The sequence below is a fragment of the Ceratotherium simum genome, chromosome 7, assembly GCF_057802395.1.
Source record: "Ceratotherium simum simum isolate JZ-2026a chromosome 7, ASM5780239v1, whole genome shotgun sequence".
NCBI classification, from domain to species: Eukaryota; Metazoa; Chordata; class Mammalia; order Perissodactyla; family Rhinocerotidae; genus Ceratotherium; species Ceratotherium simum.
Genome location: NC_141906.1, coordinates 45,200,751 through 45,225,184, shown reverse-complemented (window position 1 = coordinate 45,225,184; position 24,434 = coordinate 45,200,751).

The window sequence follows — 24,434 nt, the reverse complement described above, 5'->3', positions numbered from 1 at the left end:
TCTAACGGACCCTCAAGCATGCTACTTAAGAGAAACCTCCCAGGACTGGACTTTTAGACTCTTCACTGTTGGGCTCTTCTTATTCCTCTTGAGCCTCATTCCTCCCACGCATTTTTCTCACATTCTCCAGGTTACCACATGCTGCAAACTCTCTTAGAGCTTCTCCTTTGGATTTTGGAGCGATATGCATTTTGAGTCTAGTCTTTGCCAATAATCAGATTTGTGTCTTTAGCCCGGATTCGTTCCTATTGGGGCCCCACTTATGTAAAATGAAGGGCTGAATCTCTTTGAAATTCTACAGTTCTATGATTTCTTTTCCCTCTAGTCTTACCTGACAAACCCTCTCCTTTCCACACACACATACACACAAGTCTGGTAGAATTACTCCTCTTGGTGGGTCTTATACCCCCCTAGAACACACGCATCATTTTGCTTGTCTACTAGACTTTGTTTAATCCTCTCCCACAGTGACACTGCTTTTTCATGTGACTTGTGGCCAGTGGGACATTAGGAAACATAGTGGACACAGAGGTTTAGTAAGCACTTTCACAGCAGACTTGCCTTTTGGAACACTGTCTCTTGCAACCGTGAGATCACCATGCCGAAGAAGCTCGCAGTAGCCTCGTGAAGAAATACCCAGATAAATAGCCAGAATTCAGAGACCAGACAGGGCTCATCCCAGTCACCTCATCCAGCTCTAGCTGTTTAAGCACCGCAACGAGGCCCCAGACCTTGTGGTGTGGCCTCACTGCGTTCAGCCAAAGCTCTCACTGCTGCTTGCGAGCAAATAAAATGGCTGGTGTTTTTAAGCTATTAAGTTTGGGGTGATTTGTTACAATCAATAGGTCACTGAAATACCGTGTGAGCTTGCAGATTGGCTTCAGCTTAGCCTCTCGATTCCCTCATCTACAGACAGTGCATAATAATGGTACCAATGCCACAGCATTAATATTATTAAATATTACATGAATAGTGATTAAGGCAGTGATAGGCACAGAAGTTCTCAGTATACGATAGTGGTTATTATTAAAGGAAAACATTGTCATAATTTGATAGATTTGGCCCCAAAAAATCTCTTCCAAGTGAAATGAGGGATTGACTACAAAGAGATTAATGAAATAACCAGAGTAAACCTGCACAGCTGGTAATTGGGAATTCTAGGGTAGTGATACAAATATGTCCCAGTTCCAGCTGCTGTTTAGTGGGCTCTGGTGGTGTTTTTTTTAACTGTAGCTTAAATATTGATAAGAATGATTCTGAGTCCTCTAGCTGTCTGGAACATCCAGGGACTTCCTGGTTAGTTGACACGTGTTTTCCTGGCTCTACTGGGGGAGACTAAGCCGGAGATTGCTGGTGACACAGGGACCTGCAATTGGTCTCCTTCCTTCCTGAGAAGGGGTTGCCTGATATTATTTCTCAGCTTGGTTCCCCCTCCTCCCCCTCTTTTACTATTTCCTCCTTTCTAATTCCTTCACCTCAACCCCATTCCCATCAATTACAAGAACTTGAGCCTGCCTCCACTTGAGAACTTGGGTTGGGTGAGAGAGAGAGGATGGGCAATTGCAAATCCCATTTTATCCAAATTTGCGTTATTGCAGGTTATGTTGTCATAGTGTTTTGCTGTGCTACAATTCTTCGCTATTATTATCATAATATTATGCTTATTATTTTACACATTTTATGTTTTAAATTACATGTGCAATAAAATGTATTCATTATTATTATACACATTTTATGTAATAAAAATTGTATCTCACATGAAGTTAAGTCATGTGCCCAAAATAGAATAATTAATAAGAGCTGAACTGGGACAGATCATTATCTATCACCGATGAAATTTTTCCCATGTGTACAATGGGGATAATTGTACCTACCTTCTATGGTCACCATGAAGATTATTGGTGATGATACATGCAAATAGCCTATGATAATGCCTGGTATGACTTCACCTTACCCTATGCTGGACAATACCCTGCGTCAGAACTCCAGGACCCATTAATGGTACTGTGTTTACATGAGATGCTCCCATAATCAAAGACCATGAAAAGACCCCACATGAGTCCTTATGACTACTTAGCTCTCTGCAATGCATATCTAAATTACCTAATATATATGTGAGCAAATGAATATTTGCACTTTTATTTTCTGAGCTGGATGTTAAATTGCTGACCTGGATATCTCTTCTGCTGCAAACACCATGCTCTAGAGTTCACCAAGACTCCTGTGCATTGTCACCGCTCTATAGATCATTCCTGAGTTACTTTTTATTCCTACAGTAAATTAGATTGAAAGACTGCTACAACTGCTCAGCACACCCATGAGACAGTTGTAACTTTATCAGTGTCGTGCAGCCAATCAGTATTGGAGGGAAGCAGATGTAAGAGACCTCACAGCAGAGTATTATTAGACCAATGATAAGCTGTTATTTGGTCCTCAGGGGAAGCAGGACATCAAACAGGTATTGAAGTGAGTAACATGATGCACTTACCTAAATCATATCACTGAGCATCTCTGGGGAAACCAAGCATCATGGACAACGGTGTTGTGTGATACTGAAACTGAAGCTGCATTCCTGAAGCCAACAGGGATTCTTTTCTTCTTTGTCTCTTTTCTCTGTCTGTTGTTAGCTCTTCTTTGGTTAATTTGGATCAAAGAATGGAACCAGGGAAAAAGTCCTGACAGTCTAGTCCAGAGATTATCCTATATTATATGTGTGCTTCTAGAGTATCATAGACTCGTAAAAACTCTGAGAGTCAGAGTTTCATATCATATAGTATGGCCATATTTCACAATATTTCAATCTCCTCTGTAACACTTCTGTTGACAAATATTTAGCCTCTACCAAAGCACATTTCTTATCAGGAAACTCATTACTACCTAGGTGGCCCTTTCATTTCTTTTGATTTTTCTAGCTCAATAGATGGCTTGCTATCCTTAAATTACATTCATTTACTCCTCTGTTATCTTTTGTGTCATTAATGGATCATCAGACATTTGAATCGTAGAATCATGAATTTGCTTGTCTCCACCATTCTCCATGTCTTCTAATCCCTAAAGGAAATATTTAAAGTTCTTCCAATCATTTATTTCTCATAGATTATGATTTTGAATTCCCTCATTTGTGTGATTTCAGGAAACGGAAAGAACACACAGCATTTGGAGTAAGATCTGGCTCCATTTTCAGCTATTGTAATAGATCTGTGATTTGGGACAAGTTACTTAAATTTCATGCCTCTGTTTCCTCCTCTGAAAAATGACATGAAGTGTTTTATAGATTGATTCTTCTGACAACTATCTAACTGGTTTGCTCTGGGCAACCATATCACATGGTTGATTGATTAGGAACTTATACCAACTAAATACCCTAGATTTTCTTTCTATCCTTTTGTGCTTAGCTCTGAACTCCTCACCTCATACTTGCATAATTGGTGATCAGACCTAAATGCAGGCTTTTCACTTTTCTCAAGTTTCAACTCAGTAGATTCAGCCCATTCTTCCAGAAACACAGAGACTCAAAAATTATTTAGATATTTCTGGCCCAAGAGCCATATGATATGGGCTCATATTTTATTAGGGGTTATGTGGTAGGCTAGCTCAATTGCTTAACCAAAGCCATGGAAACTAAGTGTAATCCTCGGATGGGTACCTATTGCAGCTATAGACTGGGCACTACCCCTGGCCAACCTTCTTTCAATGTGCAAAAATGGTGCCATGGTAAAATGTTGTGCCTGGATTCATGACTGCATCTCATAAAAAATTTAGGGTATATTTCATGTTTATGTGAAAAAACAAATGTTTACTTAACAGTAGAATACTTGTTTGAGTTTGATCTAGTCCTTGCCATTAAAATGGAAATTTCACTGTTGACCTCTTGATTTCTCCATTTACTTTTTGGAACCAGGGGTGTGACCCATGCAACTCCTTAAACTTATGAAAACAATAGCTTATTGCCACCTCTTCTTCCATATCAACCATATGAGAGTTATCAGACCAGTGAGAGTGAAGTATGTTCATGACTTTACTGTGTGTACTCATCCATATGACCTCGCAAATGACTTTTCTTGAGTTTCATGAAGAAATTTGAAGTGGCCAATACATTTCACAGGTAATTTCTAGCTAAGTTTCTGGGTGTTCATCTGACCCATTTTTGGTTCTTTGAGGATAAAGCCTAAAGACAGCTTGCCTGATTTTGTCTTTCTGCGTCCCCTGTCAGGGTAAGTATGAATACAAACATCCTCCTTAGTTCAATAAAATAAGCTTGTGACAGTTCATTTTTGACATATTATCTGATCTCACAATCTTCTAAAACTGTATAAGCTGTTTCCCTATGATATCCTGCTTCCAGTCTGATCATATTTATAGTTTCCTTTTACCATTGCCACTGTCTTTTAAAAATGTTTTATATGTTATTTGGTCTTTAAAACCTTGTTTTCTTTCTATAAGCCTCAACAATTCATTTAATTCCAATATCTGGGAAACCAGCCATCCTATAAATTTTTCTTAGATCAAATTTATGGCATACAAAAAGGGAATTGAGTGTAGAATTCTGAATTGACTTTCAATAACTTAAGTCACTGCATGGAGAGGATTGGTTCTTAGTTTACAAGTTAGCCGTGTGTCCTCCTTAACCTCCCCTCTCTTGTCTCTGCCCTTGAACATTCTTTGCCTCTTATTTTTCTAGGTGTTTATGAACAGGACTAGGTTAGCTGAATCCAAACTCCTTTGTGCAATGATAATGCTTTCCAAAGTAGCCCAGGACTTAGAGAGAGAAGCACATGATGTACAAAGAGCAGGAATATTTAAACATTAATTCAGTTGGAGCACAAAATTCTAGGTCTTATTATTGCTACAAAAGAACTATAAGCAATTGCCTTTTAAATCTTGTTGTATGAGATTGTGTGGCAGAAACCTGTCAGAGGAGCCATTTTTTCAGGGAAGCCTTCTCTGATAATCTATGAGCTGATGTACTAGGCATGTTTCTGTCATATATTCTATGACAGTATTTAATATGTTGAAAGATAAAATCTATAGCAAACAACTAGAAGCCAACTGCATTTCTGTCTGAAGGAGGTAATGTTTTAAGCACTTCTGTGGATTTGAAGTCATGATTGGAAGGGCAAAGTCATTATTTGTGTACAAGCTAGGTTGGCTTGCATTTATGGGAAAATAATATTTTATAAAAAATACTTTAAAGGTATTTTTTAAAAGTGGTTTTTAATATTTAAATATAGTCTGTTTTTCTTGTTTTTGTTTTTTTTGTGAGGAAGGTCAGCCCTGAGCTAACATCCATGCTAATCCTCCTCTTTTTGCTGTGGAAGACCGGCTCTGCGCTAACATCTATTGTCAATCCTCCTCCTTTTTTTTTCCCCCTCAAAGCCCCAGTAGACAGTTGTACATCATAGTTGCACGGCCTTCTAGTTGCTGTATGTGGGACGCGGCCTCAGCATGGCCGGAGAAGCGGTGTGTCAGTGCGTGCCCAGGATCCGAACCTGGGCCGCCAGCAGCGGAGCGCGTGCACTTAACCGCTAAGCCACAGGGCCGGACCAATATAGTCTGTTTTTTAATGCTTACCATGTGTAATTGAACTCTCTAGTTGTTAAACACTTTCAAAGTAATTCTTTACTATCATATATCTGTAGCTTTCTGCACACTTTAAAGTGTTATTCACATATATTAACTCATTTGATTAGCATAACAACTCTGTAAAGTAGTTATTATCACCTGCAATTTATAGATGAACAAAAATTAGTCTCAAGAGTGGTCAAGTAACCTGCCTTAGGTCATTCAGCTAATAAAGCAACTGAACTGAGAGTCAAACCTAATGTTTTTTTTGACCCTCAGTCCAATGTTATCTTAACTCCACTGGCTGTCTATTTAGTGAAAGGTCTTGTTCTGGGTCCTTGAGGCTTCAAGGAGAGAGCAGAGTAGAGAAAAAATGACCTGTACATAAGTAAGACAATTACCCAAATACCTGAGTTATAAAGCAGAGAGAAAAAACCTTCAGAAAAAGTGATGCAAAGCAAAATATGAAGAATACACTGTCCTTTCTCCATCATAACAGGTCTTAAAATGTATTTAATTTTGTGTTGAAATTCTGTATCTCCTGGAAGACTATCAACTGTCTAACTGCACAAACTCACAGTTGTATTCCTAGGGGCTAGTGCTGTGCTTGGCACCTACTGTATGATTAATAAATTTTGTTGTATGAACATTGAATGCCTGCTATGAAGGCACATGGGAACGTCTTCTCCTCTGAATTTAGGGATGAGGAGAACCTCACAGGTCATAAAATCTGAAGCAGTAAGGGGAAAATAACCCAGACTCTATGTTCAGCCCTGGATATCAATATTGCCACCACCGCTTATTCCCTAAGTGAACTTGGGCAACACACTTACTCTTTATAAATCTCAGTCTCCTTATCTGTGGAGGCCAAACCTGACTTAGAGGGTTGTTAGTTTAATGGGATGATTGTTTGAAACTTAAAAATGTGTTTTCTCTTTAAACTTTCTAAATACACAATGTTTGTCCTCCTCAGACCTAGAAATCCATCTAACTGGGAAGAGTTTAGAATTTTTAAAATACAAAGTAAACAGCAAATATATTCAACTTGCGGCTTGCATTTAAAATTATAATTCAAGAAAATAACCCTCCAAGTTTTACATTGAAAGAGAATTTTGCTAATTATTTTTCATCTCTGTGCACATTTATGTGCTTTGAATATCAAATCCAATATATGAAGGGCTCGGATTTTAGTCTTAGCCAGAAATTTAGAATCAAGAAAGAAGAATTATATAGGAAAGAATCATCCTTTTTGGCCAAAAGGATGATGGAAAGGAGGATGGAAAGGGAAGAGAAAGAGATCTAGAGGATTAAATGTATCTCTGTTTTCCTTTATACTGGCATAGGCTCGGGGAAGATGGAGATGCTATGCATAAATGAAGACAATACCATTAGCGGAGGGATTTTGACCACTGCACTAGATTAGGATTCTGAAAATATCATTTCTCTGATAGTTCTAACATCAAACTTGAAGGCAGCCATCTAAATTAGGTAGCTTATAGCTTTTCTCAGTTCCCAATGATGTGAAAACTGAAATGAGAGCCAAAAGGGATGCCATAGATCCTGCTCTGGCTGGAAGAGGAACCTCTTCCCCAAAGACCAATGGGCCTTCAGGTTGGATAGAGAATAAAGAATATATTCAAGACTCTGCAACCAGCAGGAACTAGCATAAGGCTTTGAAATGAAGTATCACCATGCTCTGATGAAAACACATTAAGAAAAAAAATGATATGCCAACTGCAGTCTTCAGCGTGGAGGTCAGCATAGCTCCCAGTGACCAGAGAAGAGAGAACACATTAAAAGGATGTCAGAAGAATCTAAGGACCTTGTCCTTCTCAATTAAATATAAGCCAAGGGATTTCATAAACCACATCTCTTCCATTAAGGAGCTGGATGACATCTTGAGGAAAGTATCAGAGGCCCAGGAAATACTGACAATTTTTTTTTTTTTGACGTGATAATTTTTTTTTTTTTTATTGAAGTTTTAATGGTTTTTAACATTGTGAAATTCTGGGTTGTCATTTTTGTTTGTCCATCACCATATATATGACTCCCTTCACCCCTTGTGCTCACCCTCCACCCCCACTGCCCCTGGTAACCACAGTCCAGTTTTCTCTGTCCATGTGTTGGTTTATATTCCACATATGAGTGATATCATACAGTGTTTGTCTTTCTCTTTCTGGCTTATTTCACTTAACATAATATGCTCCAGGCCCATCCATGTTGTTGCAAATGGGACGATTTTAATACTGACAATTTTTAACCATGTGATAATATTACCTAGAGAGTCTGTTTAAATTACTTCAGCAGACTAAGTTTACCAAATGGGATTAAATGAAATTATTAATTTTCCAATTAACCAGTAAGTGGCATTTTAAGGAAGAGCAGATTAATTACAGAAAAAAGAAAGAAGCATTTTTGTTTGTCTTTCTATATATCCCAGTTGTAAGGCAATTGAATTTTTAGACTCTACTACATTAGTAAGGTATAAACATATTTTCGAGTTCTGTTTCCTCAACCTTGGTGGTTAGACAGCTAAAGTTAGACTTTCTGGATTTGGTATTTTGTTGTCATAAAATTGCTAGATTTTTCCACTGTTTCCACTCCTTTGCTATTTGATAGAAGAAACATATATGATAAAATTGTTCAGGGTTTAGATGGTAAAAATATATCAATCAAAAATTGGTAACCTAGGGCTTCTACGTTCAAGTCCAATGTAAGGAGCTAGTCATCACTCACTCTCACAACAAGAAAAACCCGGACAAACTGAAAGTACATGACTTTTCTTGGCCTTATCAGAGAACTGAAGTTATAGGGCAAACTGCATCTCCCAAAATCTGGAGAAAGAAGCACAGGCAAACAGCCACAGCTGAGATCTACTTAGCTGGAGTAAAAGCTACTGGAGACCATGAACTGTTAGGAACAGTAAACAGTAATTTTAATGAAGTGCTGAGGGCTGAATGCAGACTAGCATGAGAATGAGAAACTCTACGGACTTGCATTCATACGGGAATCCCCACATTTTCACATGCTTTCACTCCAGTTAAGCCACCAGCTACCCACCACGGTGATCTGAGAAAGATTTCTTCCAGGCCCTGGCAGGAGAAGAAAACAGTGCTTCCGGGAAACCCACCCAGACTCTTCTCTCTAAGAAAGTCCTAGTATCCAGGGGAAGGAATCTTCCAGAGCACAATTCTGAAACTTGATTCTAGCCGGAGGAAGGGGATTCTTCTATACTGCAGGCCTCTCCTGGCTTCCAATCTCACCAAAGTGGGGGTGGGAACAGGGGAACATAGACAACAGGAGAAGTGGCTTCAAAAATTAGATTAGCAATGCCACAACCAGAAAAGGGGTAGGAGAGCAGAGAACAAAAAAACAACGGCAGCAACTACGACCTTGGAAGAGTGACTAAGGTTCGTGAAGGTCATACCCCTGAGACACTGGGCCCCTGAAAGACTGAAGCTTAATTAGAAGATTATAGAATTTCCCTCTCATCCATACTGTACCGTGACACCAACAAGGCTGTATAATGATAATGGATTGCAAGTGAAAGAGCTGCAAGTCGCAGATCCACTCTGAGTAGCAGTATAAAGGGAAGCCCAAAGCCAAGAGAGAAGGTGGAAACAAGGACAGTAGAGGGATTTGAAGCCTCTGGTGGTTATTGATACAAAAACATTAAACATAGCCAAATTCCTAGCCAGACTAACGCTAAAGATCTCAGAACCTATTACCCAGTACAACGTGTCCAATTTTAAACAAAAAATCACAAGGCTTGCCAAATGGCAGGAAAAAACACAGGCTAAAGAGTAAAGCAAGTATCACCACCAGACTCAGATACAAAACAAAAGTTGGGATTATCAGACATAATCATAATCATAAAGTAATTATGATTATTATATTAAGGATTCTAATGGGAAAAGAATACAGCATACAAGACCAGATGTCTATTGTTAGCAGAGACATGGAAACAATAAGAAAGATTCAAAAGAAAATGCTGGAAATCAAAAAAGCAGTAACAGAATTCAAGAATGCATTGAACAGGCTCATCAGTAGATTCAACACATCTGAGGAAAGAACCAGTGACCTTGAAGATAGGTCAATAGGAATTTCTCAAACTGAAGCTCAAAGACAAATAAGATAGAACAATAAAAGCATTAACAACACATAGTTCAGAACATTCAACTGCTGTGAGACAATATCAAAAGGTGTAACATGAATAATTGGAACATCAGAAGGAGAAGAAAGAGAGAAGGAGGCAGAAGATTCAGGAAACTCAGAGAAGATCAAATAGATTAAGTCCTATCCCCACCTCAACCCCACCTCAAACAAACAAACAAACACCTAGGCAAATGGAGGCAGGACAGGTAAAAGGTACTGACCTAAGTAACTTTGGGAGTTAGTGGAAATTATAAAACTAAAGATAAAAGGAACTATGCATAAGCACTGAACTCAAGCTGGTCAAGTTGTTTCCCACGGGAATATGGGTTAAAAAATTTTAAACCACTATATATGGAGTTGGATTAAACAAGTAAGTCAATATATAGTTGGTGGTGGGAGCCAAGATTCTCACTGTTAGAGTGTGGAGTTGCAGCCAAGCGAGGTGGAAGGCTAGAATGAAACTTGTAGCACTGGATTAGAGTTAGAGATGTCAATGTGTACTCCTGATTAGCTTACATAGATTCAGATGATGAATCATCAATAATGACAGATATATGTGTACACACAGGTGATTACACACCCATATATTTGCTAACTCTATCTGCGGAGAAACCCAGAAGCAATGACATTCTAGGAGCAGTGAACAAACCCAGTGCCAAGATCTTGGTTTCTGGTATCATTCTTCAACAAAAGAAAGCTGAGCTTTTTGGAGAAATGGCTGATTCTAGGTCTTGGGCAGGAAATATACAGAGGAGCCTGGAGCATTATTAGTACCCGAAAGTAAGGAAGTACTAAACAAAACCAAAACAACAACAAATGATGGGCATATGTCTAAGAGACACAAAAGACAGCTGAAAGAACTTCCAATAACCAAACCTGGAACAATTTAAACGAGATAATAAATAGAACCGTATTGGATTATAACCCAAAGTATAAAATAAATATCCATGAATTTATATTAACATAAATAAATGTTTGAATACATGAGTAAATAAGGGAAAACAGACAAATATCCCATAAAGAAGAATTCCAAGTGGTTTATATAGACACTCCCTCCTCAAGGAGATGAAGCCTAACTCAACATCTCTTAACATGGGCTCTTTAAGGAGTGAACTAATTAAGAGTGACTTTCTTCTAAAAGGTACAATATGGAAAGGGGGATATAGGAGTTACTTTACAGTGGAGAAACCTAACCAACACTTCCTCAGTCAGGAGATCTTGGTTAACATCAACAATGATGAATTGTATCAATAGTTTGTACCCTTGATAAGATGTGATGAGAATGATACTTTACATATGTGTTCTTTATCCCCAAAATCCATAACCCCAGTCTAATCACAAGAAAAAACATGAGGCAAACTCAGAATGAATGACATTTTACAAAATACCTAACCTGTATTCCTCAAAACTGTTACATTATCAAAAACAAGGAAAATCTAAGAAATTATCTTAGTCTAGAGGGATCTAAGGAGATATGACAACTAAATATGGTATCCTTATAGGATCTTAGAACAGTAAAAGGACATTAGTAAAAACTAAGGAGCGGCCAGCCCAGTGGCGTAGTGGTTAAGTTCGCACGCTCTGCTTTGGTGGCCCGGAGTTCGCAGGTTCAGATCCCAGGCGTGCGCCAATGCACCACTTATTAAGCCACGCTGTGGCAGGCGTCCCACATAAAATAGATGAAGATGGGCACAGATGTTAGCTCAGGGCCAATCTTGCTCAGCAAAAAGAGAAGGATTGGCAATAGAAGTTAGCTCAGGGCTAATCTTCCTCACAAAGAAATATTAAAAAAGGGCTGGCCCCGTGGCTTAGTGGTTAAGTGCACGCGCTCCACTGCTGGCGGCCCGGGTTCAGATCCTGGGATCGCACCGACGCACTGCTTCTCCGGCCATGCTGAGGCCACGTCCCACATACAGCAACTAGAAGGATGTGCAGCTATGACAGACAACTATCTACTGGGGCTTAGGGGGAAAAATAAATAAATAAAATCTTAAAAAAAATATATTAAAAAATAAAACTAAGGAAATATGAATAAAGTACGTACTTTAGTTAATAATAAGTAAAATATCTGTTCATTACTTTTGACAAATGTACCACACTAATGTAAGATGTTAACAGTAGTATTAACTATGTTCAGGTTATAGAGGAACTCTCTGTACTATCCTTGAAACTTTTCTGTAAATCTAAAACTATTCTAAATTCTAAAATAAAATATTTAATTAAAAATCTCATGTGGCCTTATGTTCATAATAATAAGCATAAACTGTTGTTTAAAAAATTGGAAAACTGTTGCCTTCATTAGAGCCTTTAAAGTAGTAGAAAAATAGTAAGAAATTTGAGTTTCAATGCTTATATATGAAGCACATACCCTCCAGTTAACATAGTCCCTACCATTTCTTATCACCTTAGATGTAGTTTCCTTTACACATTTATGTTACGTATCCAGCTTCTTCAGGTATGTGAGTTTACAGTTGCTGATATAAGGTATATAACAGTCTAGAAGTAATTTTGTACTGATCATTAAAATCTTATCATAAGAAATCTTTTAATTTGAAGCTTTACAGTGGACAAAGGGAACTGAACCAGAGTCTCTGTTTTAAGGTAGTCCACCAAAACCATTTCCAACAGATAATATGGTGTATTGACATCTGCAACAGTCTTAGCAGATCCCAGCATGTAACAAGTATTCAAAAAGTGCTGAGTGGCTTTTAATTCTGATGGGTAGTAAGTCTATAGCATGGATTAGGGAACGTAGACTTGGGAGAAGGAAGAGCAGAACCTGTGGAAGAAACAGCAGAGGAAATGGAAAGTACATATCTGACAGGAACAGGGAGTTGTTAACTTCTGCTAGTGCAGATTTGTGAAATATCTGCAAGGTAGTTATAACTTCTTGAATTACTTAGAAAATATCGATAACATGACTATAACAATAAAAGTTTCATAAAACATTTAACTGGTTTAACTTTGGGCACAGACCTAACTAGAATATTTTAGGATGTCACTGTAGATTCTGGCCTCATCCAAGAAACTGACAGTTTTCCTTACATGTTGCCATGGGTACTGATGTCAGATAACATAACTGTTCTATTTTGAAATGTATTTCTCTATGTACATACACAAGTACAATGCTGTTTTTATGAAAATAATAGACCTTCTGGAAGCCACTTACCTTTGATATCTCTCTCCATTTTATTGGGTTTTTCATTAACTTATTTGAGACTATATGCAAATGAATAACAAAATTTAATATCTACTAATGAGGGTTCACAAAAGTAACTATTTAATTTTTTAGCTCAGTCTATGTATTTTTCCTCATAAAATAAATCTTAAAATTATCACCTATTGGAATATTCACTTTTTTTCAAATTTTCTTCATAATCCATGCATGTCCCTAACTCTTTTCTCTCTTGTTGGAAAGAAACTGTTGGGTTTTTTTTAAATGTAATTGTTAATAACAAAGGAAGGAAAAATGAACTCTTTTTACATAACCAAGTCAGGGATCAAACTTTATTCAAAATCTCCAATAGTACCTTCCCTCCTCCAAGTCTTTCAGTGTTGAAAGGGGAAAATTCAATAGAGATCTTGTTTAGTTGTAAGGCAGCCCGAACCAACAAGTCCTAAATCTGCTATTTCTCCCTCTCTTTCTTCTTTTCTGGAATTTCACCAGTCCTGTCCATCTTAAAATGGACTTGATTCCCCTGACACGTAGGAGAAGCAGTCAAGAAAACAGATTTGCTAATAAATAAGAAACAGTTTTTCTCTAGGTGCAACAATTATGTAAACAACTCGTTACAATTACAGTGGGATGGAGTGAGGTCTCTAACCTCAGTCTGTGGGAGCCCAGAGGAGGCAACGGTTAATTACACAGGTGAATAGAGTAGATATTAAGAAAAACTCTATAAGAAAAAATATTGGAATTGGCTTGGAATAGTAAATAAGAACGACAGATTGGAAGTGAAAGGGATGATATGCCAGGCTCAGAGAAGAACTTGAGCAAAATACGGAGCTGAAAACATATCTGATTGCCTGATTGTGTTTGGGCAACAGAAATCTGTTCAGTATGGTTAGAATGTGGTTTATGTGGAATAATATAATACGACTCAAGTCAGGTCAGGAACACAGTCGGTTTATGAGTTTCAAGGATTGGTTAAAGAGTTTAGTCTCCAGAGGCAAGGACTAGTTGCTGGAAATTTTGAGGGCAGCGCTATAGCCTATCCCATAATGTACATCGAACAAGTAACTACTCACTTTTACTCTAAGTCAAGGCATACAGGATAAAAAGTTGAATGACACACCATTCTTGCATTAAAGATCTTACACTCTAAAGGGTTATACAAAGAAGTAATAGACAGTTTCAGTGCAATAAGATGTTTTATGTTTGAGGTTTTACCCCCATCCTAGTTTGAAAGCTGAAAGAACAACTAGGAGGCAGCTTTCTGAACCTGGAATTGGGGATTGTAATGTAGTTGTGGTGAGAGACGTAGAATCAAAGGAGTTTCGTGACTATGAAATATGATCGGATTTGCCCCGCTCCCCCTCACCTGACCTCCACACCTCTGGCTGTTGAAGTCATGAGGGAGACCTTAGCCTCCACTTGCTATGGATAAATCAGATAGGGATTCCAATCACTGGCTTCACAAGTCACCTTTGGCAAGTCTGAAAAGAAAGCTGGAGAATGTCTGTGCGCAACTCAGACTGCTACCCTTCTTTCCTCCCCAACATACATGTCTCACTGTCACCATCTGCCTGGGACCAACAGAACAAATTCGTTCTCTTTTAACCTAGTTTATAGGAGTTACCACTGGGAGTGCTTGACATCGAGGCCCTGCCTCATCCGGAGCAATAAACTCTCCTTCAGCGAATGTTTCCCCTTTTCCTACTTTGTTTTCCCTCATGGCTTTTTATCATCAGCCGATACTCTACATACTTTATTTCTTCATTATCTCACTCCCTCAACTACAATGTATTCAATGAGGTAAGCAATTTGGGATTTTATTCATTTTTATTTTCGTTTCTGTTTTCACTACGATAGCCCCCAAATAGCCATTTAACAGTAGGAGGCACATATTAGGACATCAACAAATATATTTTGAATGGAAAAACTGATTGAAGACAAAAAGGAAAATTAAAATAGCTTATATTTCTGAAGAATGGTTGTTCTACATGATGAATACAGAAAATAGAAAAAGTTGCTGGTTTGGGACAAAATCTGATACTTAGCTTTGGACATGTTGATTTGCAGGAGGCAGTGAAATCTCTCTGTGTTTTAGAGAGTAGGATAGATGGATCTGGAATCCTAATGAAATATCAGACCTACAAAAATAGCCCCAGAAGAGGTCTTCACTCACTATTTAAACAAAAGAGCATTTTTTTTTTTTTTTGAGAAACATGGTCTTTAATCTTGGAAATCATTTCCCTTCCTAATAGAAATGCAAGCAGAATTCTCAATGATCAACTTACTAACTCCTGCCTGCTTTCTAAGAACATCACGCATTGTATATACACAGAAATGCTTGCATTCAATTTTCTTAAACATTTTTCAAAAGTGGGATTAATGAGTCCTCTTTGGAAAGGCATTTATATCAGTGGTTTAGGTGTCTGTTAATAGTTTTAAGGAGTGTGAAAAGTCCTTCCTTTCTGTAACATACAAGGTCTATTCTCAGTAGACCTCTGCAGTCTGCATGCCTGGAAGGAGAAAGCCACTAACAGCATCTGGGCTTTGTCAACACGCATAAAAGCAACATTTTCAAAGGGCATTGTGATAGTGCAAAGGGACAGGGGCCATTCCTCTGTCTTCCCTCTGTCAGCACTGTGGGTGGGATTCCGGGGTTTCCCTTAATTTATGTGAAGCTGTATCAACTCTACAAAATGCAAAGTGAAATGAGGAAAGGGCACACTATTTTTAACTTCAAAGTCAATAATTTTAACTCTAGGTTAATTTCCAGCCAATTTCATCCAAATGAATGTTAATGAGCCCTGTTCTCTGATCGTTATATTAGAAAGCTATATTAAAAAAACAAAAGTTCCAAAACTTTTGGAACAAGCACTAAGTATTTTATAAGGGAATTATGAATACACATTTATGTTTTCTTAATAAAAATATTGAACAGTCAAGTGGCAGAAGTACAGAGATAGTGTAACAAGAGTCATTGGGACAGTGTGCTTTACATGATTAAGAGAACCATGTCTCAGCTACTTAACCATAGGTGAGACATGGAGTCTCTTTTGCTGTAGATTCTTCTGTGAAATATAGATCATCACATGAATGGAATTCTCTTGAGGATTAAATGAGATAATGTAGGTAGAGTATCACATTTTCTGGAGTTGGGAAGAACCCAATATGTGGCAACTATTAATGGAGGAAGGTGGAAACTGTCGAGTTCTGAGAAATGGAATCTCCTAATTTGATATTATTCAAACAAAAAGCTATGATTTCCTAGGCCAAGTCAATGATTTTTCAAGGTCAGGTTAGGAAAGAAATGTATAATAAGATGTAAGTTGTTATCTTTCTTATTTACCCACAGAGTGTTTTTTTTTTTAACAAGGAGTTCCTCAGGAGCTACAACTAAGATCTCTGCAGCTTACAAATGTCAGGAATGTAAAAAGAAATATCAGATCAACTTATTTCAAGCAATAAAACCATTTCTGGATTGTGGAGCAGGGGAGGTAGGCATAATTGTTTTAGATAGTCTATGAATTCCTGGTGGAGAGGAAGGAGAACTGAATCCTGTGGATCTATGTAAGTCTTTCATGGTAGGTTTGGAGATAGTTCTTTTTTTTTTTTTAATCATTTTTTTTTCATCTTTTTTTTGTGAGGAAGATCAGCTCTGAGCTAACATCCATGCCAACCCCCCTCTTTTTTGCTGAGGAAGACTGGCCCTGGGCTAACATCCATGCCCATCTTCCTCTGCTTTATATGAGATGCAGCCACAGCATGGCCAGACAAGTGGTGCATTGGTGCACGCTGGGGATCCGAACCAGGGTCCGCAGCGGCGGAACGCGTGCACTTAACCACTACGCCACGGGGCCGACCCCAGGCCGGTCCCCTTGGAGACAGTTCTTTTTGAAGTACACTTGTGAATTAGTCTTACAAAGAAACTTAGAACTACACGTATTATGAGTTTATGAGAAAGAACAATGATTGGTACTGGTACAGCACTCTGGATCTAGGTGTTCCTGTGTCACCTGAGAATGCTTTCATTGATCTCAGCCAAAGGGATGGACTGGACCAGTGGGCCGGAACTAAAGTGCAATAACAAGGTTGATAGAAGCAGCAACGGTATGGGTTAACAGTGACTTTGAAGTCAGACTATCTGGGTTCTAAACTCTCCATCACTAGCTAGCTGTGGCACTAGGCTCAAGTTACTTAATTTTTCAAAGTCTCATGTTCCTCATTTGTATAATGGGGATACTAATAATAAAAGTACCAATTTCATAAGACCCCTGAGAAAATTACATAAGCCGCTTCACTTAAAGTATAGCGTATTACCTAGCATGTTAACAGAAGATTATTAAATGTTAGAGGCTATTATTATGCAAATAAATAGCGGTTAATACTTTTATTTATAAAAGATAAAGAAAACACAGAGCTGAGCACCAAATAAACATCTTCAGATTTCCAATTACATTTAAGGAAGATTGCTTTAATACTTAGCCTATTTGTTTTTTAATGTTCTCTTCTAGCTCAAAGATTTTTCTGTATAGACAAAATTTCACAGAGAACCGTTTACAATGGGAGATTATATAAAATATTTAGTGAAACTCTTTCAGTATCTTTCAAATATCTTGCAGTGAGAAGGGGTAGAAATACCACATTAAATAAAACCAACTCACTCATCCCATGGGCCCTGCCAGCCCAAGTGAACATACGTAGGAGAAATTGTGTTGGAACGAAAAGGGCAGAAGAATGCACAGTCTCAACAGACTTCACCAGAAGACAGCGTTTTCCTGAATCTTTGATTAATTTAATGGAGTATTTCAGGTCACCAGCCCTAAATTTTACAAATGGGAAAATCCCTTAAAAACACTTTCTGCATCTCTATACCTGATTTTAAAATGGTGTTGCCAGTACGGTTATTTATAGACTGAATTCCAGTGGGAAATAAACACATCTTTTGATATTGCTGACTTCTTTGCAACTCCTAGTGATTTTTTCCCTCTCTTTAAATTTATTTGAAGATATGGAATCTCTTTCATTCTCTCTCTCTCTTATTTATTGGATCCTTTTGTAACATGAAGGAAAAGATATCTCTGGTAACCCACTGTGCCTTGTGTGGTTTGTGGCATTGCCCAACCTTAACAATCCCTCTATTGAAACATGTAATAATAGAAAATTTTCCCAATTTTTCATGGATTTTCCTGGGCTATTTCTGAATCAAGATAAACAAATATCATTGAATACAAAAGTCAGAAGGCATCGTTCAAAAGCATCTGGACTTCTTTTCAACAAGTGCCAAATGATGTGTGAATAACTTAGTTTTCATTGTTACCTGACAAAGCCATTGAGACAGTAAAAAGCCCTGATACCAACTGGGGGAAAAAATAGAATTAACTTAAAGGAAAACTGAATTTTAGGGTAAGTTTCTTACTTAGCCTTATTCTGATATAGTAAGTTGAAGACACAGTGTAATACAAGGCCTCACTCAGTCTCTGAGTCATTACGAGTACTCATCTAAGAAAGGTGAAAATATCTACATCACAGTCTTGTAAGCATTAGAGTATATATAGTGTCCCATGAAGTCATTTACACAATTCTTCACTCATCACTCTCCCACCTTTTTATTTGGCATTTTCACTAGCTCTAATTCTTTATTTTTGAATCCAGAAAACTTGACTAACATTTGAATGATAATTTTCATAGCCCCTTCACATAAGTTATATTTTTTAATAAATTTAACAACTTTGAAAGGAATGCTGATCATCCTTAATCCCATCTTACAGGTGGAGAAACCTGAGGAAATCACTATTTGCTAAAAGCCAACTGAATAATAAATAGCAGAGCTGACTTCCAATTCTCTGTTGCTTCCATATTCAGCTCTAGCTGCAGCATTTAGTGAAAGCATCAGCTTGTGGAATGCAGCAGAGTTAATGTCAGGTGACACATGGCAGAAAGAGCCAGTCTACAGGGCACCAGTCAAGTCTAAAGGCTGGAAACCTCCCAGACACCCTGCTTTTCTCTCCCAGGTGAGTTATCTTTTGACTTAGAATGCCATTTCCCACCTTACTTGCCCAGCTGATTGCCGCTCCTTCTGTACAATATAGAGGAGGTGCCCCCTACCCTCACATAGTTTCCTTTTCTGACCCCTCTATCTAGGGGAGAGCTCTTTTCTCTGATGCCATGATGTGTGTACCTCATTTATAGATTCAGCAACTATAGAGCATTAGAGTCTTAGAAATGAGAAGGGCATCACATTTCTATCATTTCACTTGCTCAAATACCACCTCCGTCCTGAAACCTTCTGGGAAACACTCTCTCTCTGGGCTGGCATGGCTCTGCCTACAGATGACTATCCAAGCATTTACTCATACCTCCCTGTAGTTGTTTGTACATGGGCATACATCCCCCATACACTGCCAACACATTGAAGATTCAGACTGCATATTGTGTGTCTCTGTATCCCCAGTGATCAGGATATCTCCCGGACTCATTAAGTGAATGGGGAAAGGAAGGGAGGAATATGTAAATGAATGAATGCCCTTAAGTGCTTTACCAAATATAAGCTTAATATTCTTTCAGGCTGTGTCACAAGGATAACTCTTCACATATCAGTATCAGCCACAATAATCTTGTTCTTGGAACACCTCTGTAGAGCCAGGTTTGATTACCAGGGACAACAATATATTGTCTTCATGATATTAGGTTGATCTTTCATAATTATTGTCAACTAAATCATATTATATGTGATTAAACATATATACTTAATATATAAATATATATTAAAATCCATTCCCCAGTAGTCATCATTTCCCTAAGTTCTACTGGCTCCAGACAGTCTGGAATTGATTCAATTCTTTGTTCTGTGAAAGAAAAACAAAACATATTTAAAAGAGGAATGATTAAAAATAAGCTAATATCATTCCACCTGGAGTTTATTTGTAAGCAGCCATCTGGTCATGCTTGGATCAATACTATCAGGAAACTTTTGAAAAACTAAAGCTAGTATGATATCTTCCCTTGTCGACTGATTATTTAAAGAAAATAAGGGGGTACTTATTTCAAGGCAACTTCTTTTCACAGCAGTTTCCCTGAATCTTAAAGGTGAAATGTTGGTTTATGTTAGAGAACCTGAGGCCTTAGATGTGATTCAGGCCAGGTATTAGATAATGTCACAGAATTCTGTTACATATTAGAGAATAGCACAGAATGTTGAAATGTGGTATAGATAATTGTATTAAACTTTGGAGAAGCCATTTGTAAGAGTAGAAGAAAACTGCTAATATGAGAATATGTTTATTAATGGCGGTGGTGATTTATTCAGTAATATTTATGAAGCTTATGCTACATGTCAAGTACTGTGATAGGCATTGAGAAAACCTAGGAGGGATGAAATTTTCTCTTAAGGAGATCATAGTCTTGTGTGGCAAAGAGGGACAGAAACAGGTAAAAAATTACTGTAAAATATGTGAAAATAGTCTAGTAGAGACATATAAGATGGGGTGAAGATGTGAAGGAGTGGCACACTGTTTGGAGTCGAGTAGGGAGTTCTTAGAAAGCATTACAGAAATGCTTGTCCCGAGTATTAAAAAAGAAAAGAAACAGACATGTCCAAGATGTGGATAGGAGATTCTAGCAGAAGGAACCACATATGCTAAGATAAAATCAAAGCACGATAATTTTACAGAATGAGAAGCAATTTGACACAGCTGGGGAATCAGGACCCTGAAAGATGACACCAATTTTGCATAGGGGGAGTTAAATCTGATCTTAGAGGATGTTCCAATTAACTAAGCTAAACTCTTTTCAGCAATTAACTTTATATATATATGAAGCAAAAACCACAGAGATGCTTAAACATGCAAATGAGGGAAAGAGATGTTATTTTGGGTACGTGGGAATGTTATTTTCTCCTCGTGATATTCGTGGGTTAAGTGATTGGACAACCGATGGTGTGGACTTTGGAGGCAGAAAGACCTATTTTCCATCCTCACTTTGTTCCCGATTATCTGGGTGACTTTGGGAACGTTATATAACCTGCTTAGTATCAGTTTTCTTGATGAAAGTTGTAAATAATAAACTCATCTTGCAGAGATGACCCTGGAACCTAGAAAGTCCTCAGGGAATGACAGTTGTTTCTGTTTTTGTCACGACAGTAATGACGATATTCTAGATTTGGGCTAGGGAAAGTGTTGCTATAACTAACCCTGAGTTTGAGTCATTGTGCTTGGAGGATAATATCACAATGTATTCCCTTATCAGCCAGGCCATTGGGCAGGGCCTTTTACCCCATATGTGGTATCCTCTTTGCTAATGGATCCTCAGGCCATTCAGAAATATAAGAGCAGAACTACTGGAATATGTGTACAGCTTTTCATGTCTCTTTCCCCCACTGGCTGCTACCTTCATCTCCCATTGAGCCTGACTCTTTTCTTGGGAGAAAAAAGCAATGTAAAGAGCCTGTGTCCATGGCTGTAAAGTGAAAATATTCTTATAGCTACTATTCTATTTTGTACTGAAGGCTTACCCTGTATCAGGAACTAGACTAAGTACTGTTAAAAAAAATTGTCTGTTTAATTCTCAGGACAGTCCTGTGAGCTAGTTACTGTTATAATTCACATTTTAGAAGTAAGAAAACTGAGGCTTAATGTGATTAAGTAACTCACCCAGAGTCAAACATATAGTAAACAGCAGGATTTAGAACCTGAGTCCAGCCCATATTAATTCCAAAACTCATAACTCTAACTACTTTGCACAGGATAAAATTATATTTGTCACGAATATAGAATACTTTATACACTAAAGAAACAGGAGGAGCGGGGAATAAATGTCTTGCTTTGCGACCTCATCTTCCTGACCTTGTTTTAGTATGCAGAGTCCTTGATAGAGCAGACTTGTTACACAGCTTCTCCCCCAGGCCTTTATATCTCATATTCCACACCCTTCACCCCCATCATTTATTAAGGAATATTTGCTGAACAGCTACTATGAACCAGGCACTAGCATTTCTATGATGCTCAAAGCTGTTTGCTGTATTGAAGCTGTGCAGAATGCACAATAATAGAAGAAAAAGAGGGCTAAGCAATAATTATAGTATGTTGTGATACGTGCTACCTAGCAATATAGGAAGGTACGAACAACTGCCTAGATTGGAATTAACAAGTTTTTTATTTGATAAACTTTATTGTAATGAACCAGTGCTACAGTAACAAATATAATTGCTTTTCTAGCTGGGCCATGAAGAAGAGCTTGTAAGGTTAACTAACGGCAACATACATTTCTGACAGGATTACTCCATAAGACATATTTATGGATTCATTCTTAACTATAATATGAAAAAGCAAAATGCCAGGGATGCCTCCAATTTTGAGAAAGTGCCAACAACAATGTAAGAGTCCCTCTTACATTTCTCTCTAATTCTCTTTTGCTATTTCTCTCTTTCCCAAGGTTCAGTGTTTTGGCTTCTTTGGGAGCCAGCCAGACTTGCCTGACTATGGATCATTTACTTTAGAAGAGGTTTAAGGAAGACTGTTACATGCCTTAGATTTAGGGACAAGCCAGGCTTCCTGTCACAGGTGGTGTGACTGTCTCAGGTAGTGATCAACCTGAATCTTGCATAACTTACTGAAAAATGTCATACTTGGTGGCAAGTGTCCAGCCACTATGACAGGATGGAGTATCTTATTTAATATGTGTGGTAGCAAACATTATTAATGTATTAATTTATGTTTCTTTACATTTATATAGAAAAATAATGATGGTCATTTTTAACTTCCTGTCCTCCCAACTGAAACCAGGGATGCCTTGAATAAAGCAATACTTTAAAGAGCTAATATTTACTCTGTTCCAAGGTAAAGTATTTATGTGAAAAAGAGTAGAATTGTGTTGGTGGAGAAGAAGGGGATGGGGGAGAATCAGGGAGGTAAACATCTCTGGGCTTGGAAAATGAGGAATAATTGTCTCAGTGTCCCTTGAGGCTGAAATCTGTCGATCCTTAGAACTGTGAGCTTCTCAAGAGGAAATCGCTAAGTGGTACACCTAGGGAGAGTGAATTGTATCCACTGGGACTTCCTGCCTTGGACAAAGTCTCCAAGATCTAGGTTGAGATTTTCATAGATATAGTCAATTATCAAAGCACATTACAGCTTGGAAAAATGAACATATAAATGGTCACCAGCATGGATCCAGGCCAGAGGGAATTCCCTAGATGTTTTGGACTATGTAAAACCTTCTGGATCTTTTTATAACTCTGTAAAGGAGGAGGTTAGCCCCCAGATGACTAATATATAATTTCTCTCCAGCCCAAGAGAGTAGAGGAGAACTGCAGATTAAATATGATTTTCTTAAAAAAAATGAATTCAATCTTTCTTACATATTCTCTGATGGCTTTAATTAATACCTGATATCGAATTCAAACCTAAAGGCCATTTACGTTATGATTCCTTGGAAAAACTAGAATGGAGATTAAAAGAGAAATTCACAAATTTTAGGGATAGGATTAAAAAAAGAACTATTCTGTGTCATTGGTAGCCCTATTGATTAACTATGTTGCTTGGATAAGTGGACTAAGTGGGCAATTTCATGCTTTTCTTACTACTTCATGCTCATCTTTTCTGTAGCTACTTACTCTTCCAGATGGAGAATTAAATTGTGTTTTATATTGGGAGATTAGAGATTTTTAGAATCTAAGACAATTTTGACTCAAAATCATTCTATTACCCACCCATCAGTCTCTGAAATATAATTAATTTTCTTTGCACATGAGAATTACCATATGCAAGCATCAAATCTTAGTTAACTTCACTGATTGTACTGAGGATGGTGACTGCAAGATTAAAATGAATGGCAGATAGCTTCTAAATCATTTATATTTAAGCATCAGAATACATTATATAATTTCCTTAGTAAACTCTCACTCTTAACTTCTTTTGATAGGCATAAATTTAAAATGGAATGTCCATTCACATTTGCAGTCCCAGAATTCATCTGTGGTAGGCAACCTCTAAAATGGCATTCAATAATTCTTGCCTCTTGGTATCGACAGCCTTGTAATTTTCTCCTCATGAGTATGGGCTGGACCTAGCAGTTCTCTTCTAGCAAATAGAACACGGCAAAAATTATAGAATGTCACTTCTGAGATCAAGTTACAAAAAGGTTGGCTTCTGTCTTTTATCTCTTTATTGTTCTCTCTTTCTTGTGTCTCAATCTCTCTCTCTTACCCCCCTCATTCTGGGGAAACAAGCTGCTATATTGTGAGTAGCCATATCGTAAGGTCCATGTGGCAAAGGACTAAATTCTCTGTCCCGCCGTCAGTGAAGACCTGAAGACTACCAAAGCCACATGAGTGAGCTTGGAGGCAGATACTTCCCTAGCTGAGCCATGAGATTACTGCAGCCTTGGCTGACAGCTTACAGCCTTGTGAAAGCGCCTGAGTTACCTGAGCCAGAGAAAATGTAAGATGATAAATGTTAGTTGTTTTAGGCTATTAAGTTTCAGGATAATTGTTATGCAGCAATAGATAATGAATATACCAGCTGACTTGTGAGAGAAGGGAAGAGGGCAC